General features: G+C 41.9%; 1 protein-coding gene across 2 annotated transcripts in view; it reads right to left on the reverse strand.

The window, feature by feature from the left end:
- syt12 (synaptotagmin XII) overlaps positions 1-13743 on the reverse strand; it is a 44075-nt gene extending 30332 nt beyond the window's left edge. The window contains exons 1-2 of one of the 2 annotated variants that reach the window (XM_033635639.2): positions 13051-13596; positions 867-963 (exon numbers count right to left, since the gene is read on the reverse strand). The gene's annotated coding sequence lies outside the window, so the exon portion shown is untranslated. Of the gene's footprint in view, positions 1-866; positions 964-13050 lie in introns of both variants that reach the window. The other variant, XM_033635638.2, reaches the window with a different exon arrangement.
- Positions 13744-17183: the final 3440 nt, after the last annotated feature.

The raw sequence follows: 17183 nt of genomic DNA on the forward strand, positions 1-17183 counted from the left end.
GTAAAAACACTGAAAAAGGCTGTTTCATGTTACAAATTAGTGTTTCTCTGACGTTGTTTGGCATGTCGAAGATGGGTCGTTATAGCCTGGTGAAACCATCCTGATCTCGCAAGCTCATATTCTATTTTGCTCCACAGATCAGTCTGGTCATGGAATCATAGACGCGAATTCTGGCATCGGTTTTGGCTTACCGGGCCAATCACAACAGCTTATTACTTTGGGGCGGGTTATTTGAAATCACATCATCAGGGAGTGGAGTGAATGCATTTCGTAAACAACCAACATGGCTACTGATTTTGAAACTGCTATGGTAAATGTGTTGAACGAACTGGAATGTACATTTTCTTTAAAAGCAGAGCAAACGGCTGCACTGAAAGCTTTTATTGAAAAAAAGGACGTGTTTGCCGTCCTTCCTACGGGGTTTGGTTAAAGTTTAATTTACCAGCTGGCTCCGTTGATCGGGAAAAAGATGGGACTCAGTGAAAACCCAGTGGCTATTGTTGCTTCCCTGACCTGCTCTCATGGAGGAGCAGGTCAGGGAAGCAACCAAGCTGGGAATCACAGCCATGCAACTCGAGTCCACAGTGAGGAGGAAATCCGCAAAGACAGCAACACTCCGCTGCACTTGCTTGCTGGTCTGTTTACAGTGGCGTTGTGCTAGCCTACGTCACACGTTTCGTTTACTCTGATTGGTTTTCCATCTTTCCAATTGCGTGAAGGGGCACTTTGAGTGACAGCCGTTGATACCGCCCCTCGGGAATAGAGGAAATGTACAGTCCATGTCCAGACCCATTTGTGTTTTGCGAATTGGGTCTGGCAACGCCAGGCTAGGGCCGTTAGCCTAGCACCTGCTAATGTGTGCTCACCTTTTTTCTCTGATAACTTAAGATCCAGATGTTCAGCAGATTTTAGCCATGAGCAGAATTATCCGCAGAGGTCTCCTCCTCTCCAAAACAAACAGACCTGGTGATTTAAACCAGTAAAAACACAGAATAAAGTAGTTTCACATGAAAGAAATCAGTAATTTTCTGCTAGCTACAGTGGCCGATGCAAAAATGCAAATGGCCCTATCTAGAGCCATTGTTTGGTTTGTCCGTTCTGGGCTTCTATAGAAACATGGCAGATTATACACTGAAGAAAATATACTTGTTATATTCCATCAGGTTCACTGCTCAGACTCCCACTTGCTAAAACAAACAGATACAAGCACTCCTTTATTCCTTCCGCTGTCTCTCTTCTAAACGCCAGGAGGAAAAAGTAGCTTATTCATTAGTATGGAATATCTTAATCTTTCTTGAGTATGAGTGAGTATTTATTAGGCCTGTCCACAATGTGTTTATTATGCTGTGTGTATTTGTGTATTTTTGTACTTTGTGTTGCTCCCACTTGCTGTGAAACTAATTGCCCAATGGGGGACAAATAAAGCAATTGATTGATTGATTTAAGTCAATATATCCCCCTAAATCCTACATACTGGACCTTTAAGTGCTTTCCTTTGTCATCTCGTGAGAATCAAAAATGTAAATGCAATTGCCAGAGGTAAAAAGCTAATGCTAACGTACACCACAGTAACATGATCTTAAAGTCATCACCACAACGAGGCTGTAAAGCTGTGTTTGACATGATGATGTTCTGTAGTTTAATTTAGCCACTTGTTAGCAACAGCTTTATTTAAGACATTTAAAGCGCCAAAATTCAGGAGTGGGGTATTTACTGATCTATTTTATGTTGTAGAACAAAACGTGAAAGTCTCGTAAGCTTGAGTTACGTTCTTTCAGGTATCTAACCAAAAACCCATTCAAAAAATTCCACTGACTTTAAGATTAGGGAACCATAAGTGCAAAAATTCTAACTCATTTCCAGGTGTAGGGGCTCATTTCTGCAGCACTCTATGAGAGGCCAAGTGGATAAAAGCACTACATAAATGCAGCCATTTACTGTTGACATATCCATGTGAGCTGAGCAAACTCCATCTGTTTAGGAAGACTGCAAGATGCAGTTTAAAACTCAAGAAAAAGCTAAAAGCTAGAAGAACAGAGCTCCATTCAGTTGACCTTTTATATAGGCTACAGATAAAAACTCTACATGTAAACCCTCACTCCATTTAATTTCTATTTTTGGTTGTAACTCATGACCTCTACAGCTGAAAGACAGACGCTCGCCTTACAAGACGAGATGCACCACCTGATCTTAACTGGTATACCACTGTGAGTTCCCTTGATGCAGGTCCATCTTTTTTTTTTTAAAATTCTAACACTACTGGAGTTTTGGATTTGGCGATTTCTTAGTAGTTCTTTCACTTCAGCAGCAGTAAGCCCTCATGCTGGCATCTTCCAACAGCCTTCAGTCAAACAGAAGAAATAAAGTTTCAACTGAAAATATTAATGCAGTTTTTTTCCAGTACTCATAATTATAGTTCTAAAAGTGAGAGTGTATTATAGACTCTTGTGTCTCAGTGTAAAAAGTGCCTTTGTGTCTTTGGCTTCTCTGTAGTCTGGTGCTGGGTTGCCGAACAAAAACCAACGTGACAAGAGAGGAAACAGACTCTATCAGTCAGTGTCTCCACCTGAACCTAAAGCAGCTCAGACACAAACAGCAAACCCGACACACCTGCTCAGAGAGAAGCAGATTCTGCACACTGGATGTAAATGTGCCAGAGCTGCTGCTGTTTGCTGCGAACAGCCAGGAGGAAAGAAAACAAGAAATTCCATTTATTGGAGCTGCATGTTAAAACAGGCCTGATCAATAACAGACACACAGATTTATGTCCTCACGACACATGCATGCACACACACACACAGGCACACAAATAAAGAGCAATACAGATGAGAGAAAATGAAGAGTGGAGAGGTTAGATAAGGGGAGATGTGAGAAAAGGATGAGATAATAGGAAGAAGTGATCGGGGAAAATAAAACAAGACAAGTGTGTTTGTTGAAAAAGTAATAAGAAACTGAGAGCAGCTGGGAAGAGGAGGAGGAGGAGGAGGAGGTGGAGGAGGAGGAGGGTAGAGGAATCACAGCCCTGTCAGCTTGCTCTCCCAACAACTGATCAATCAACTTTGCTTTTAATCTCGCCCAATGACTCATAATCAAATTAACTGCCTCGCCGCCGCACTCTGTGAAACGGCCAGATAAAACACTGCACAGTAATCTCTCTCTCTGTCCTGCCTCCTCACATATCTGCTGCTTTCCATGCCAGCTACACTCTGACTCTCTGGTTTGGACAGCTCATTTGGTGCATGGTTAAGTAAAAGTAGCATCGCACTGGCTGGCGCCGGCTTTTAAATGTCAGTGGCGGCGCCAGCGGAGACAGGAAGAACCTGCATGCTGCAGCCAATCAGCTCAATCACTCAGAGTTCAAACAACAAACCCTGAACTCAAATATTCCTTGGCAGGGATACCTCACTTCTAAAGGCTGATAGAAGTGTGGGCACCACAAAGTTGCTGCAAAGGAAGTTTAATTAGGACTAAGAGCGTACAGACATGCAGCTCTGTGAGGTTATACTGAGGAAATGTTATGTCTGCATGCTAACTGCTAACAAGCTCATAATGACAGACTGACTTTTAGCAGGTGCAACGGTTATCATGTCCATCTTAGTTTAGCGTGCTAGCATGTTAACATTTGCTAATTAGCACTAAACACAAAGTACAGATGAAGCTGAAAGGAATGTAATTAGTTTGGCAATAAACCAAAGTATTCAATGAAAGGTGTTAAGCAGTAACGCGTTACTAATAACCACTGGTATTTTCATGGACTACCGTGATGGTGTGATCCACAGTGTCCATCTATATGGGCTATGCCCTGCCCCTAACATCCTTGCAGTTACCCGCAAAACGAAGAACTCATCAAGCCTTACTTTAATTGTCGACTCCTACTGATTTAAAATCCAACAATCAATCACATCCCTGGATTCATTTTCATAATCGTCGTGCATGCACGTCACAAAGCAGCAAACTAGCATGGAAGACTGAAATGCTCACATTCAGCTGCTGGAAACATTGCCATTACTTTGACGTCATGAGGAAAGATGACAAGAACACCACTGTTCAAGGGTCTGGTACTAAGACCCATTCCACTGCAAAAAACACGTCCTCAAACCTCCTGAAACACCTACTACGACTGACAGCACAACAACGTGAAGCTCGTGGAAAAACACCACAGCAAAGGTGAGTTGTCTGTGCCGCAGAGGACGGCTGCAGCCTGACACTGGATAAACAACCAAAACTAGATGTTAATCGTGAACAGAAGGCTACAGGTGACAAAAACTAATGAAGTTGGTGGCTTGATAGGTGGTGGATGAACCATTGCCAGCTTCCACGACTGACTCTCTGCCTTTGAGACAGATCCTTAGGAAAATACAGTCAACAGAAGACTGTAAAAAAAAAAACAAAAAAAAAACAACACAGCATTTGCTGTGCTCACTGGAGATTACCCTGGGATTCACACTGAGGCACTGGGGGGTGTAAATCACCACTTTCATCACTGATATGGAATTTTCCGATATTACAAAGTCTGCCCCTATACGTTTTGGATTCGATACGATTCAGGGGTCTGCGATCAATATTGGGTCATTTTAAAAGCCCATTTAACTGTCACAGAAGGAGCTGCCACCCCTTTCTTTTGTACTTTTAGCCATAAAGGATAAACACATAAAATAATAACCACAGTAAAGTTTACTTAAAACTGACTCCACTAGCACAAATAAAACAGCAAATGGGATAAGTTTAACCTTCAGGGCTTTCTGTCAGAGAGACCTTTCTTTAACCCAGACCATCATCTTTTTCATACTTCAGGACTATCTGGCTTAAACCCCGAAGACAAAACTTCTCCAAACAGCCATAAAACACAGATTTACAGCAACGCCATTTAACAAAAGTATCAAATTCAGCTCAGTAATAACTGCCAAGGTTCATAGACATGTTAGTTGCTTTTTGCTAATCCCTCATTATTAGCTTTAGCATGTTTGCACTGCATGAATTAGCCTAGTGGCTAGCAGACTTTGCTCCCTCTACTCATAGTTTAACAAATTACATGTAACATCATTATTATTCTTACTCACCGCTGGTTTAAGTCACTGTATCTCCCAACAGAACAGCTCGGCATAATTTTAGCCTGCAGGACTTTTTTATTTAGCTTAATATTGTGAAAACAGAGAAGCTAATGTTGCTAAAGCAAGAAGCTAGCGGAGTGAGACGCTCGTCCAGGCGGGTAATGTTACCTTGCGTTTCATCTCGTTACGTCATTGTTAATGTACGCCATTTGCTATGTCTTTGATCTCTATTTTCTCTGAAATCCAAATTATTTCCACACTGCTGATTTATTCCCGAGTAAATAATGTTATCCTCATCATCTTTCTCTCGGCTGTTTGCCATCTACCTGCTGCTGATTGACACTGACTCAGACTTTCAAAATAAAAGCCTATGCTAAAGGTGACAATATGGATCGATGTTTTTACTTTGCATCGATAATACTGGATCGTTGATCGTTAAATCGATATATTGATCCAGATCAATGGATCGTTGCACCCCTATGAGCCACACACATGAAGTCTGACTTTTGAGGAGAAAGGATGCAATTACCAATTTTGTGGTGTGAAACTGAAAAGTGATATAATGAGTAGTGCAACGAATTACAATATAAACTAATAATATAACTTTTAAAAGACTAAGAAGTAATTTTTTTGAGTAACGAGCCCAACACTGTTGGTAAAATGTAATGTTGAGCAAATGATGACACTAGAATAAAAGTTGAGGGATCACAATGCTCATTCAATCATTTCCATAACCGCTCATCCTGTTGGGGGTCATTGCTGTCTACAAATCTTGGCCAGGGAAGAAAGATGCTTTGAAAGAGGCGTGAAAGAAGCTATTTATGTCAAACTGGAACGACCATTGTTAAACAGAGGAGGTGGCCTACGACACCACTTATCACCCACCTACAATGCAGTTTTGGGATCCCTCCCCAGACGACTTCACCTGTAGTTAATCTGCAGAATGTCTCCAAAACATGATTTATTCTCCATCAAATTTAATGTACAGATCAGCCTCGGATCAATTAACAAAAGATCAGATTTGACCATCAAAATATCTTTGATAGCCATAGCTACAAGACTTTTAACAGAGACACTTCATTCTTCTCTTGTAAAAGAAGATGTTTGCAAATTAGTTTAACTCAAAATGGAATCAATGTAAAAGGCGTCTTTGAGTGTAACAGCAAGCAGAGAATTGTTTGCGCTCTGTCTACTTTGATTATTCAGTCGAGAGCTACTTAAGTAACTCTCACAACTGGAATTAAATTTGTCTCAAAAAATCTGGCGGGTAAATATTCCTTCTCCGTCTTTGCAGAGAAAAGCTCTCAGTGCAGTTTGTGAGGAGCTTACGGGAAAAGGCTGCTGAACCATATTAAACATCAGAATGTTGAGAAGGCTAATATACAGAGGGGATAACACTTGTCAAACACTATCAGACCAGACAAATGGAGACAGACTGCTTGTTTGGTTGAATTATTGCAGAATATTTACTTAAAATAATGGGTTTTTGCCTTTTTCTATCCTGATAAATGATGACAAAGACTCAGCTTGATCACTGTTTCACACACGTGGATGCATCCCAACACAACCACACTCACCAGGGTAATTAAAGAAGTTGCTGAGTGTTTCCCATTTATTCCCACTCCTGGTTGGACTCTTCCCATGCTGCTGATTTTTCATCACTTTTGTAATCTTGAAGTTTCAATCTGGAGCCCTGGTGTCAAGGCTGAATCCACGAAAGTCATGAACTCATTATATCTACTACTTATCAGATTAACAATCTCACAATTAGGCTAATACGGGACAGGGAAAGCACTTAGTGCTACAGAAATGTCTGTCAGACCCGACTTAATGTTTTGGAAAAAGGTTCATTCACTCTCAGTAATGTGGAGGTGGGTGGAAGCTTAAATTCTCCGAAGTGGGGAAGAGCGGCGATTTGAAGCCAAGCCCGAGCTTTATTGATTAACTATTGAGTAACTGCAGTCAGATCCAAAGGTATTTGGACAGTAACACAGTTTTTTATGCCTCCACTCTGCATCCTAGTTTAAATTTGACTTTGAAATCACAGATGGGACAGAAGGGATTTAATATCAGCTAACAATGTCGGCCCTCCAGCTGGTTAACTGCTGTAGTGCGGCCATTGGAACTGAAGGGATATTACAAATTATTATTAATGCCTGCCCACACAGATATTGCACCAGTCAAATTACGATCACGTCCCCACAACAGCACTAAAAAATGCATTTTAATTCCAGGTCAGCTTTAACTTTAGTGCATTTTCATCCATATGAAATGAAAAACGTGAAACATGTTTTGGAAACAAGTTGAAGGACATTTACCACTCTCATGTCTGTATAGTAAATATGTAGGTGGAGCCAGCAGCTGGTTAGCTTACTATAGCTTAGCATGAAGAGTTGAAACAGTCTGACAAAGGTAACAAACTCTGCCCATCAGCACCTCTTAAACTCACTAATGACGCCACCATTGGCTGGAAACTGCTCCCAGCCAAGAAACAGCTCAGCACATATCCCCCGTAAAACTGCAACTTGTCATTGTAATTCTTGGTTTCTGTACAGATTAAACAAACGTTATTTAGGAAGTTAATTAATTAGTTCTTTCTTTACATTTGGACTACTCTGGCTTACAGGATGTAGACTGTGAGTATGAGCCTGCTGGGATTTTTTACTATTGGATTTTGGATTATTGATGAAAATAAGCTCTGTGGCAAACAAATGTTTATGGGACTTAGTACATGTTTCATTCAGCAAGATAGTTTTCACAGATGAACACCACTTTCATGATTACTGAAGCTGAAATGTAATCGCCACAAGTAAAAAGATAACAAGACTGTGTTCAGCACAGTTTGGTGTGATGACATTCTGTAATTTCATTTAGCCTCTTCTTAGCAACCGCCTTTATTAAGACACATAGAAGCTTTAAAGTTCACCAGTAGGGTATTTAGCAATGCATGGTTTTGCACCCTTGTATAACCAGGTCTGAGGGCACACTATTGTTGCACCCTGGGCAAAGTGCCACCAAAGACAATTTTGATTGGAATAAAGCAGCTGTGCGGAACTTTTTACCATTTATAAAACTGTCCCTAGTTCGTATCACCTCCCCTTGAAGATCCGCATATTTATTTGAACCCAACAGCGACAAAAAAGCCTTTCTCTATATGGCTATTTAGCGTAGCCTCGGTCAGGTCAGACACAGCGGAAGTCAGCAAACCAGAATACGGCACCCGGAGGCGGAAGAAAGTCTGCACGCCCGCAGCGGCCCGCAGCCATTAAACCACAGAAGAAGAAGGAGCCGTGTTTGCAGAGAGTGTTCTTCAAGTAAGCGGTAAGCAACGGGCATTGCTGAACACATAACAGTTTTACCAGATGTATCTATAAGGACTTGGTTGTACTTTCGATGTCATGGAGGATAAAGAAGGAGCACCATCTAAAAGAAAAAGAGCAGAAGAACAGAAGAAGGCTAAACGGGACAGTGATAGGGCTCGAGCCCAAACGCGTGTAAACCTCGGTCAGGCATTCACCAAGTGGAGAGAGCTGAGAGATTTGGCCCTTTTCCTAATCGACAGGTATGAAATTTTTGTTTTTATTTAGAGAATATACCTCAACTTGTTAGACGTTGTTTCACTTCAATATATGACGACATGGAAGTTATAAACAAGCTAAATGTAACGTTAGCTGATGTGAACCGCTTTTGTCTAGTAACGTTACAACAAACGCCACAAAATTATCTGTGACTGTGACCATGAACACAAATATACAGCAGGCAGTTGTCCTCAGTTTATAAGAAATTCAGAGCTACACCAGAACATTTATGAACAGGTCTTACTTTACTACTAACTTGTGTAACGTTTCCACTAATTACTTGGACTGACCTGACATCAGTAACGTTAATCCTCTCGATCTCCAAAACAAATGCATGCGGTAATTGCCGGTTGCAGTCGAGATTTTACGAATGAAGCCGAATGCCGGCTGCAGTTGGAATTTTACGACACCAGGCTGTGGGTGTCATACCGCTTCAACCAAAGGGGGCACTATAATCAACAAAAACGTAAAGTTGCGCACAGCTGCTTTAAAGAAATACTAACAACCCAGATTTTTTTTCTCCCATAGTGTGAAATAATGGTGTGTTCAGCAAGATCTTTCTTGCGCGATGGCTCAGCGCTAAAATTAAGTGTGGATATAGGCCTGGCTATGCAAGACTACCTTTGAATGGACTCACGCTAGCTGTTTTCCCTTGTTTCCAGTCACTGTGCTAAGCTAAGCTAATCAGATCTAGCTACATATTTACAGCACAGATGTGAGAGAATGTATAAACAACACTGTTTAAAAGAATACTTAACCTGCAAAATGACCATTTGTATATATTACTCATTGCGTGTTGCGTTGAATTTGTGAGGAAAACTTTTGCCTCCACGGTGAACACAGAATCCAAAAAGACGAACTTTTTTTCATGAACTGAAGTAACCAAATCTCATTTATCCAGTCATATGCTCAGTACTTTGAAAACACATGAAAAAAACATGCATTTTCGCAAAAAACATTACGACATAAAACATTAAAGTCTGTGCATGAGTGTGCCTGAGCCTCACTGCTGAACATACAACTGGATAAATGAGACTTGGATTATACTGCAAGACTTGTGTGAGAGTTTCTAAACAGATGTTTTGATACAGTTCTGCTGTAGCTCTGTTCATCAAGACTGAAGAATGTTTGCCTTTTTTGGATTCTCCGTTCACAGTGGAGACATGCCAGAAAAACAAAGTTGTCTTGACGAATTCAAAGTAGCACAGGGTGAGTAATCGTTATACAAGTGGTCATTTTGTGGGTGAAGTGTTCCTTTAATGCCTGATAACTTCTTGGAGTCTTAATCTCATAAACGTGATTTAGCTTGCGATACTTTCTTTAATGATTCTCTCTCCAGCGTGCTGCGTTTGGAGGCATCTCCAGGAGAAGTGAGCTGTAGTTACATTTGGCAGCAAACTGCTCTGACTGCAGGCATTCACCTTAAAATGAGGCAATCCATTACATGATCTATTCTGGAAATATTAGCGATGAAACATTAAGGTGTAAGCCACCTCTCGATCTTTGGAAAGACCCATTTTGATAATGGCGGAGGGCCCTAAAGGTGTTACAGTAGACTCACAGAGCCACATGTCTCCCGGGTTCATCTAAGTGCTCTCAGTTTTCTTAATGTAATAACACTTTTCTTCCGAGGAGTTCGACGGGGACACAGGAAGGGGATGGTGGTGTGTTAGGACTTTGAGTGTGTGTGCGTGGGTGTGTGGAAGCAGGGGAAACCCATGACAGAGAGCGAGAAAGAGAGTTGGTGTTAAACGAATGGCTGAGATGATTGCGAGTGCTGGTGGAGGAATTGAATTCTGAGCAGGTCGTATTTCAGCCCGGCGAGGAGGAAGAGACGAGAGTCTCAGTGACACACACACAAACACACATACACACACACAATATTTTACCACAACTGCCAAGCCACTTCACACAGACCTCCAGCATCGTTAGAAAGCTGCGGGAAACACACTCAAAGAGCCGGAGAGGACAGCATGTTGAGATCATGTTAAAAAGATTGATTTCGGAGTCTGAGTGGGCCTCATCCTTTTAAAATCACAGCTTTGAGAAGCAGAAAGTCGACTCCCACACATCTCTCAGCTGTTAATTGGTGCCAAAAGCTTTCCAGGTAATCAGTACGCAACATTTGATTTTTGAGGAGGAATACAGAGAGGAAGCCAAGAGGTAAAATATGATCAGTAGCAGTGGCTTCAGGGAGAAACAGTCCATTTACAAAGCAAGAGAAGAGGAACAACCAGAACACAACTAGCTCCAAAACTCACAGACATCCACACGATCTAAAACCTCGGGAAGCCTCAAAGCTGGACACCAACCAGTGTACATTCTGTTACATGAAGGCGCCATCATCTGCATCACTTAACAGGATTAACATGGAACAAAAGCAACACCCACATATTCTCATGGCGACCCTGTTTACACTTCTTAAGACGCGTTAACATCTGATCACTCACACGACTTCCTGAGATGGTCGGGGACGCATTTGACCACATATCGTTTGCAGCGTGAATGCTAATGCTTCCCCAACAAGAACTACATCATCACTGCAGGACGTGGTGGTTGTTTCGGTGACAGTGTGCTGATGCTCTATAACTTGACCATTTTACAATGAGTTGGACAAAGTGTTGTGTGACCATATATCATTTTGCCCTATGAAAGAAGACATGTTGAATTCTGATGACAGCGTTACCTCCATTTGTACCCCGGCTGTGTCTCACAAGAGTGAGGACGTAATAACCAAACGTGGGGCCCTTTGACCTTCCACTGTCAGTGACATAGGCAGTAATAAAATCTGAACACAAGCCAAAGACGCATGATAGACACAGGTGTTAACAGTGATTTGTCTCGGCTGTACACTCACCCCAGTTGCTAGGAGAAAATGTCAGCATTGTACATTTCTGCAAACCACAGACACATTTGTACTTTTAAGCAACCCATCACTGTGTTTCCAGTGAGGATAGTGCCACAAATCTAGTTGTTCTCCACCAAGACATTGCGGCCTCTCCAGCAGGGATTGTGCACCCAAAAGTGAGTATTTTAGGCCAAAACATGACCTTTTCCTAACAATAACCAAGTGTGTTCGTGCCTAAACATAAAGTTTCAATGTATCCACAACTTAATAACACTCAAATGTGGCATAAACATACAATGCCAACATTTATCCCAGTGACTGAGTTGGTCCACTTGTATTCGGATCACTGAAACACAGTTTGAAAACAAGTGTCAGAGTCACTGAGACACCAACCTGTTACGGCTTATGACCCTTTAACGCAAAGCAAAGTCTACTCACAACCCCTTGTCACAGATTGCATCAAATAACCAAAGCCTTTTCAGATTTTAAACAGCCTGAAATAGTAAAACTAATAAATCTTTTTCAAATAAAATAAGAAGCTTATTAACTGCAATCACCTCCAGGGATCTGCTTTCATTTCCTGTCATCTCTCAACTGTTGACTTCATAATAAAAGCATAAAAAACACCCCTAATATAGAAACATGTTGTTTTGGGCCGGGAGCCCCTGAGTAAGAAGATCAAGTGACACACAAGCAAAGACATTGTCTGATTTGGCAGCACTCACAATCAGGACTTTCTGAGCGCTGCAGGTCATTTAAGTTTGTGTTACCATCAAATTAAACACTGAAGGTTTTCAGCAAAGTATATTGTACCAAAGTATTTGAGTACATGTACCAAAACTAAGGAATTAAAACTGAAGCATACAGTTGAGTCAGATTTGCCTCAGAGAGCTTTAAAGTGCAGCCTGCTCCACTCTCTACCCTCAGACCCTGGACTGAAGGACACCCAGTCTTAGCAATGGTTTTCTTCAGTATTCAAGACATAAAGATTAATAGCAGCTCTAAAAAGCTGAGTAAAGTCAATCCTGCAAACAAAAGACTGTCTGAGCCTGACTTCCAGCTGTCCTCACTTCACACCACATCTCTAAAGCTGCTCGTCAAACCTGCACTAAGTTTTTTTTAAGGCCACAGTTTTCAGCTGAGTTGGGCAGAGTGGTGCTGAACGGACAGCTCCCGGTGCCATTTGTTATCCCTCCTCTAACCCCTGTCGCCACTGAAGGCTTCCGTGAGCTCCAGTTCACTCCCACAGCCAATAACCTTCTCCTAGTTCAGGTCGACTTGCGATGCGAATCAATATTTGGGTCGGCTGAGAGAAATGATTGGAGACGCGGAGAGGGAAAAAAAAAGCACCGCGCCAGGAAAAAGCCTGCTGAGATGCATTCACTCGCTAATGCCTCACGCTTTAAATTAATCCTTTCACTGTCAACAAAGAGGCTGAGGAGGAAAGAAAAGACGCATGCAAGTCCCAAGTCTCGCCATGATGCATGTTGTGCACGGAGGAGTGCAGGAGCACAGCGGCTTATGGCAGGTGGTGGATGGGGCCAAATGGCCTGAGTGAGCACGCATTTCTTACCCGGAGTTTTCTTTTGGTGCAGTAGGGAGGAAGGAGGAGGAAGAGGAGGAGGAGGAGGAGGGGAGTAGACCAACTCCACCGCTCTCCCTTCTTCAGGCACCTCTCTCCATCCAATGACACCGGTGCCGGTCCGGTCTGTGTATCCCGGGGGTGGAGGAGGGGAGGGAAGACGGCGTTCACACACACTCCCCCCGGAAGATGGGGAGGAGTGTGAGGAAGATGAGCGGAACGATGATGATGAAGAGGAGGAGAAGGAGGAGGAGGATTTATCTTGCACTCGGAGGTGTCCGTGTGTTTGCGCTGCTGCTCGCTGGAGTCTGAGAAGCTGCTGCCAGAGGCATTTCTGTGTGCGCCGCAGCTCAACCCTCGACCGACCGACTGCAGAAAGAAAGTCCCACCCCTGCAGCGCAACTTCCACCGCCGGGCCGCTCAATAACACGACCACCGCCTCCTCCGCCAAGGCTCCACAGCAGCAGCAGCAGCAGCAGCAGCACTGAGGAGGACCTGCCTGCTGCACAGTGCACACACACTCACTCACACACACACACACACACACAACCTGGTGTTACGCAATGGGTGCATGAGAGGGGGGAGACTGGGAGGGGAGGTGTGAGTATTTCAGGGACACCCCAAACTTTTCTTCCTCATCACCCCTCCTCAAAGTGACGCCCACAAAACCCTCCTGACCCCAAATTCTGTCCCAAGTACAGCCCTCCTCCTCCTCCTCCTCCTCCTCCTCCTCCCTTCTTCATCGTCACTTCAGCTGTCAGGGATGATTCAGTGTGAGATTACATAAGTGTCTATACTGGAGGTGGGCAGGGTGCAGTGATGACACCTCTGATAGCAAAACGCTCATCTCTATTTATCCTCTCATCAAGGAGTGATTCCCAGGGAGGCGAATGAAAGGTGAACTCCACCTCACCCTGCTGACACTGCGCAGCTCACTGTGATGGCCCGTCTCTTTTCTTTAGACTTTTAATCATCATCAAGACATTACTCTGTTTTTTTATTTGCATGTATTTCATTTGGTTGTTCATGCATTGCTGTTCTTGTGTTGAGATTTTATCAAGATATTGTATGCTTTTATATTATAAAATTACTTCTTCTTTTATTTACGGCTGTTTTTATTTGACCATGCCTCTGTTTTATTTGACCTCTTTTTAAAGCACTTTGCTCAGTTGTTTTAAAATGTGCTCTAAAAATAAACCTGACTACACTTAAATGATCAAATATAACTTGGAGGTGCAACTCCAAAGGTTTAGAACAATGTATTCATGTAAATAAACCATTTATCATTGCTTTATTGATCACAACTTGGCACTTGAAACATTATTAAATACTGTAAAACTTTAATTAAAAGCCTAGTCCCCTTTTTTGTTGGCTACTTCAAATTATGTGTCCATTCCTCGATTACATGGTAATTTATTCATATTGCTTTAGCCCGTAAAGGTCCTCAGATCAAAAGAATCAAAATGTTTTTTCATAAAAATGAATCCAAGTTGTGAGTATTGTTTTAACAGGATAAAGTGTTCTCAAGTGATCCTCAAGTGCTATAACTCTCTCTGATGCGCTGTCTGTTGGCGCTAGATCAAATGAATGATACAAATTAATATGCTATCTGAAGGCTAATTTTTAAACAAGTGATATTTATACTGGTTTAAATAATCAATTTGATTTATATTTCCCATCTTTGCTGAGCAACAGTTTTATATTAAAGGAATTAAAGGCCTGTCCCAAATATAGGCCCACTGATTTCAGTGATTTAAGCAAATAAAAGCCCAGGCTACTAATTGAACTTACTGATATTTAAAACATTAATAAATCATGCATTAGCCATTAGTAAAGCCATTAACTACAAATATTTAATCCAGTTTGGAAACCCCTTTATTTTACTTGGATAATTTACGAGACTCGATCCAGCATTTCAACGACATTTAATTATTATTTTTCCAGCATTAAATGTTTGAGTAGTTGATGAAATTTGATTGAAAGTGAGCTGTACAACTAGGAATGACTCTATTTTACTGTCATCTTCAACCTGCTGGTATTATTCCGTCTATAGTCTATGACCAGTGTTGGGGAGTAACGAGGTACATGTTGGGCTGGAGCCTATCCCAGCTGACATTGGGCAAGAGGCGGGGTACACCCTGGACAGGTCAGCAGACTATCACAGGGCTGACACATAGAGACAGACAACCATTCACACTCACATTCACACCTACGGACAATTTAGAGTCACCAGTTAACCTGCATGTCTTTGGACTGTGGGAGGAAGCTGGAGCACCTGGAGGCAACAATGCTAACCACTGCACCACTGTGCCACCCTGACTAAATCACAAATAGATGTATTTGTAATCAGTTACTAGGGGGAAAAAGTCATTACATTACAGTTACTGATCAAAAATTGGTGATTACAAAGGGGTTACATCCAAATATATTCTTTTCAGTGAAACTTTTATATGTAGAATAAAACATTCATTCTGTCGCTTTGCATCTTTTCACCGTGCAGGAACGGCTTCTTTTACTGTAGCCTATTTTCAGACATTTTTTTAGCTTTATTGCTCAGTTTAAAACATTTGTTAGAAAAGAAATGAAAAAGAAATGATGTGTAATAAGTTACAATCCTCCTCTGAAGTAAATAAAAGTTACTTGCTACAGTTTTGAACAGGGTAACTACGTAGTAATCACATTTCAAAAGTAACCTTCCCAACACTGTCAATGACAAACATTTACTGCATCTTTAACACACGTTTCCATCTTCATTTGATCACATGGAAGGTAAACTGTTAAAGTGTGATGGATATTTTCCAAGGGCAGTGGTTTTGTTTCAATATTGTAGGGGAAAAATATTAAATGATGGGTTGGGGGTCCTCCACCAGAAAATTTTGAGCATTAAATACTGTGTTTCCTGTATTCTGGTGATTTTTTGTGCCATTTTGCATCAGTTTATGGAGCAATATCTTTAACATGGTCAAAATAAAAATACTCTGCCACTTTCAAGTTCACACTCTAAATGACGAGGGGGCTGTGTTCCCTGCATCTCCCCCGAAATCTACGCCCATGCCAGGGACCATATCACATCACATTACTTTAACTTATATAACAGACGTTAATAGTTCTGTCACTGCTGCCTGCTGAGGACCACAGCCCCTCTGCAGTGACCCCTGACCCCAGGTCTGACCTGCTCTGACCTCATTCCACCAGAGTATTGATTAAGTAACTGGCTCATAATACAGGTAATAAACCAACTGGAGCATCACTTCGGGTCCAGACTGATGAACATGAGGATAACTGCCAACAGGAAATACTCACCACAGATTAATGCAGCGGATTTTTAAACTGAAGCACAAAGATTTCCAGTGGAGGAGATGCACATCATCTACAATGTAAATGGTGACAGGAAACAACAAGCAACCTGATGCTGTTTTTCCAGCAGATTTTGAAGCACAAAACAACCGTTTCCTCACCATAACCAAGTGGTTTGTGTGCCTAAACCTAACCAGTGTTGCTGAAACACAAAGTTTCTAAATATCCCTTTATAATAACATGCACGTGTAAAGTATCTGTGGTTTGCAGAAACGTTTCACTGCCACAATTTTCCTGGCTATTGGGTTGAAATAACGTGAACACTTACATCAGACGTAGCACAGGATGCAGTTACAGCTGATTCTGTGCTCTCGTCCACACATCAACTGCTTTTCGTTTGGTGGCCATGTTCTCGGCTGCAGCTGTGACAAAGGATGGAGGACGAAGACAGACAAACAAGCAGAACACAATGAACAGGAATGATGAGATCAAAGCTCATTTGTTTGCCGACATCATGTGCAGTCTGATCGAACAAACCTCACCTGTGAACCAGATCTCCAGGTGTGGTAATTCTGCCCGACACGCAGCATGAAACACGTTAAATCTGAATGAAACCATGACAAAAATAAAGTAAGTAATACTCCAAATGCAGTTTTCTGTTTGTGTAAAACACAGAGCAGGTGGAAGCAGAGTTACAGAGTTTCTTGAGTTACAAAGATGAGTGAGGCACAAACTAAGACATGTTAGATAAGAGTATTATCTTAGTCTGGCATCATCTCGTCTTTTTTGTTCTGCAAATACTTGTTCTTACTGTGTTTGTCCTGCAA

The sequence above is a fragment of the Epinephelus lanceolatus genome, chromosome 5 (assembly GCF_041903045.1).
Source record: "Epinephelus lanceolatus isolate andai-2023 chromosome 5, ASM4190304v1, whole genome shotgun sequence".
Taxonomy (NCBI): Eukaryota; Metazoa; Chordata; class Actinopteri; order Perciformes; family Serranidae; genus Epinephelus; species Epinephelus lanceolatus.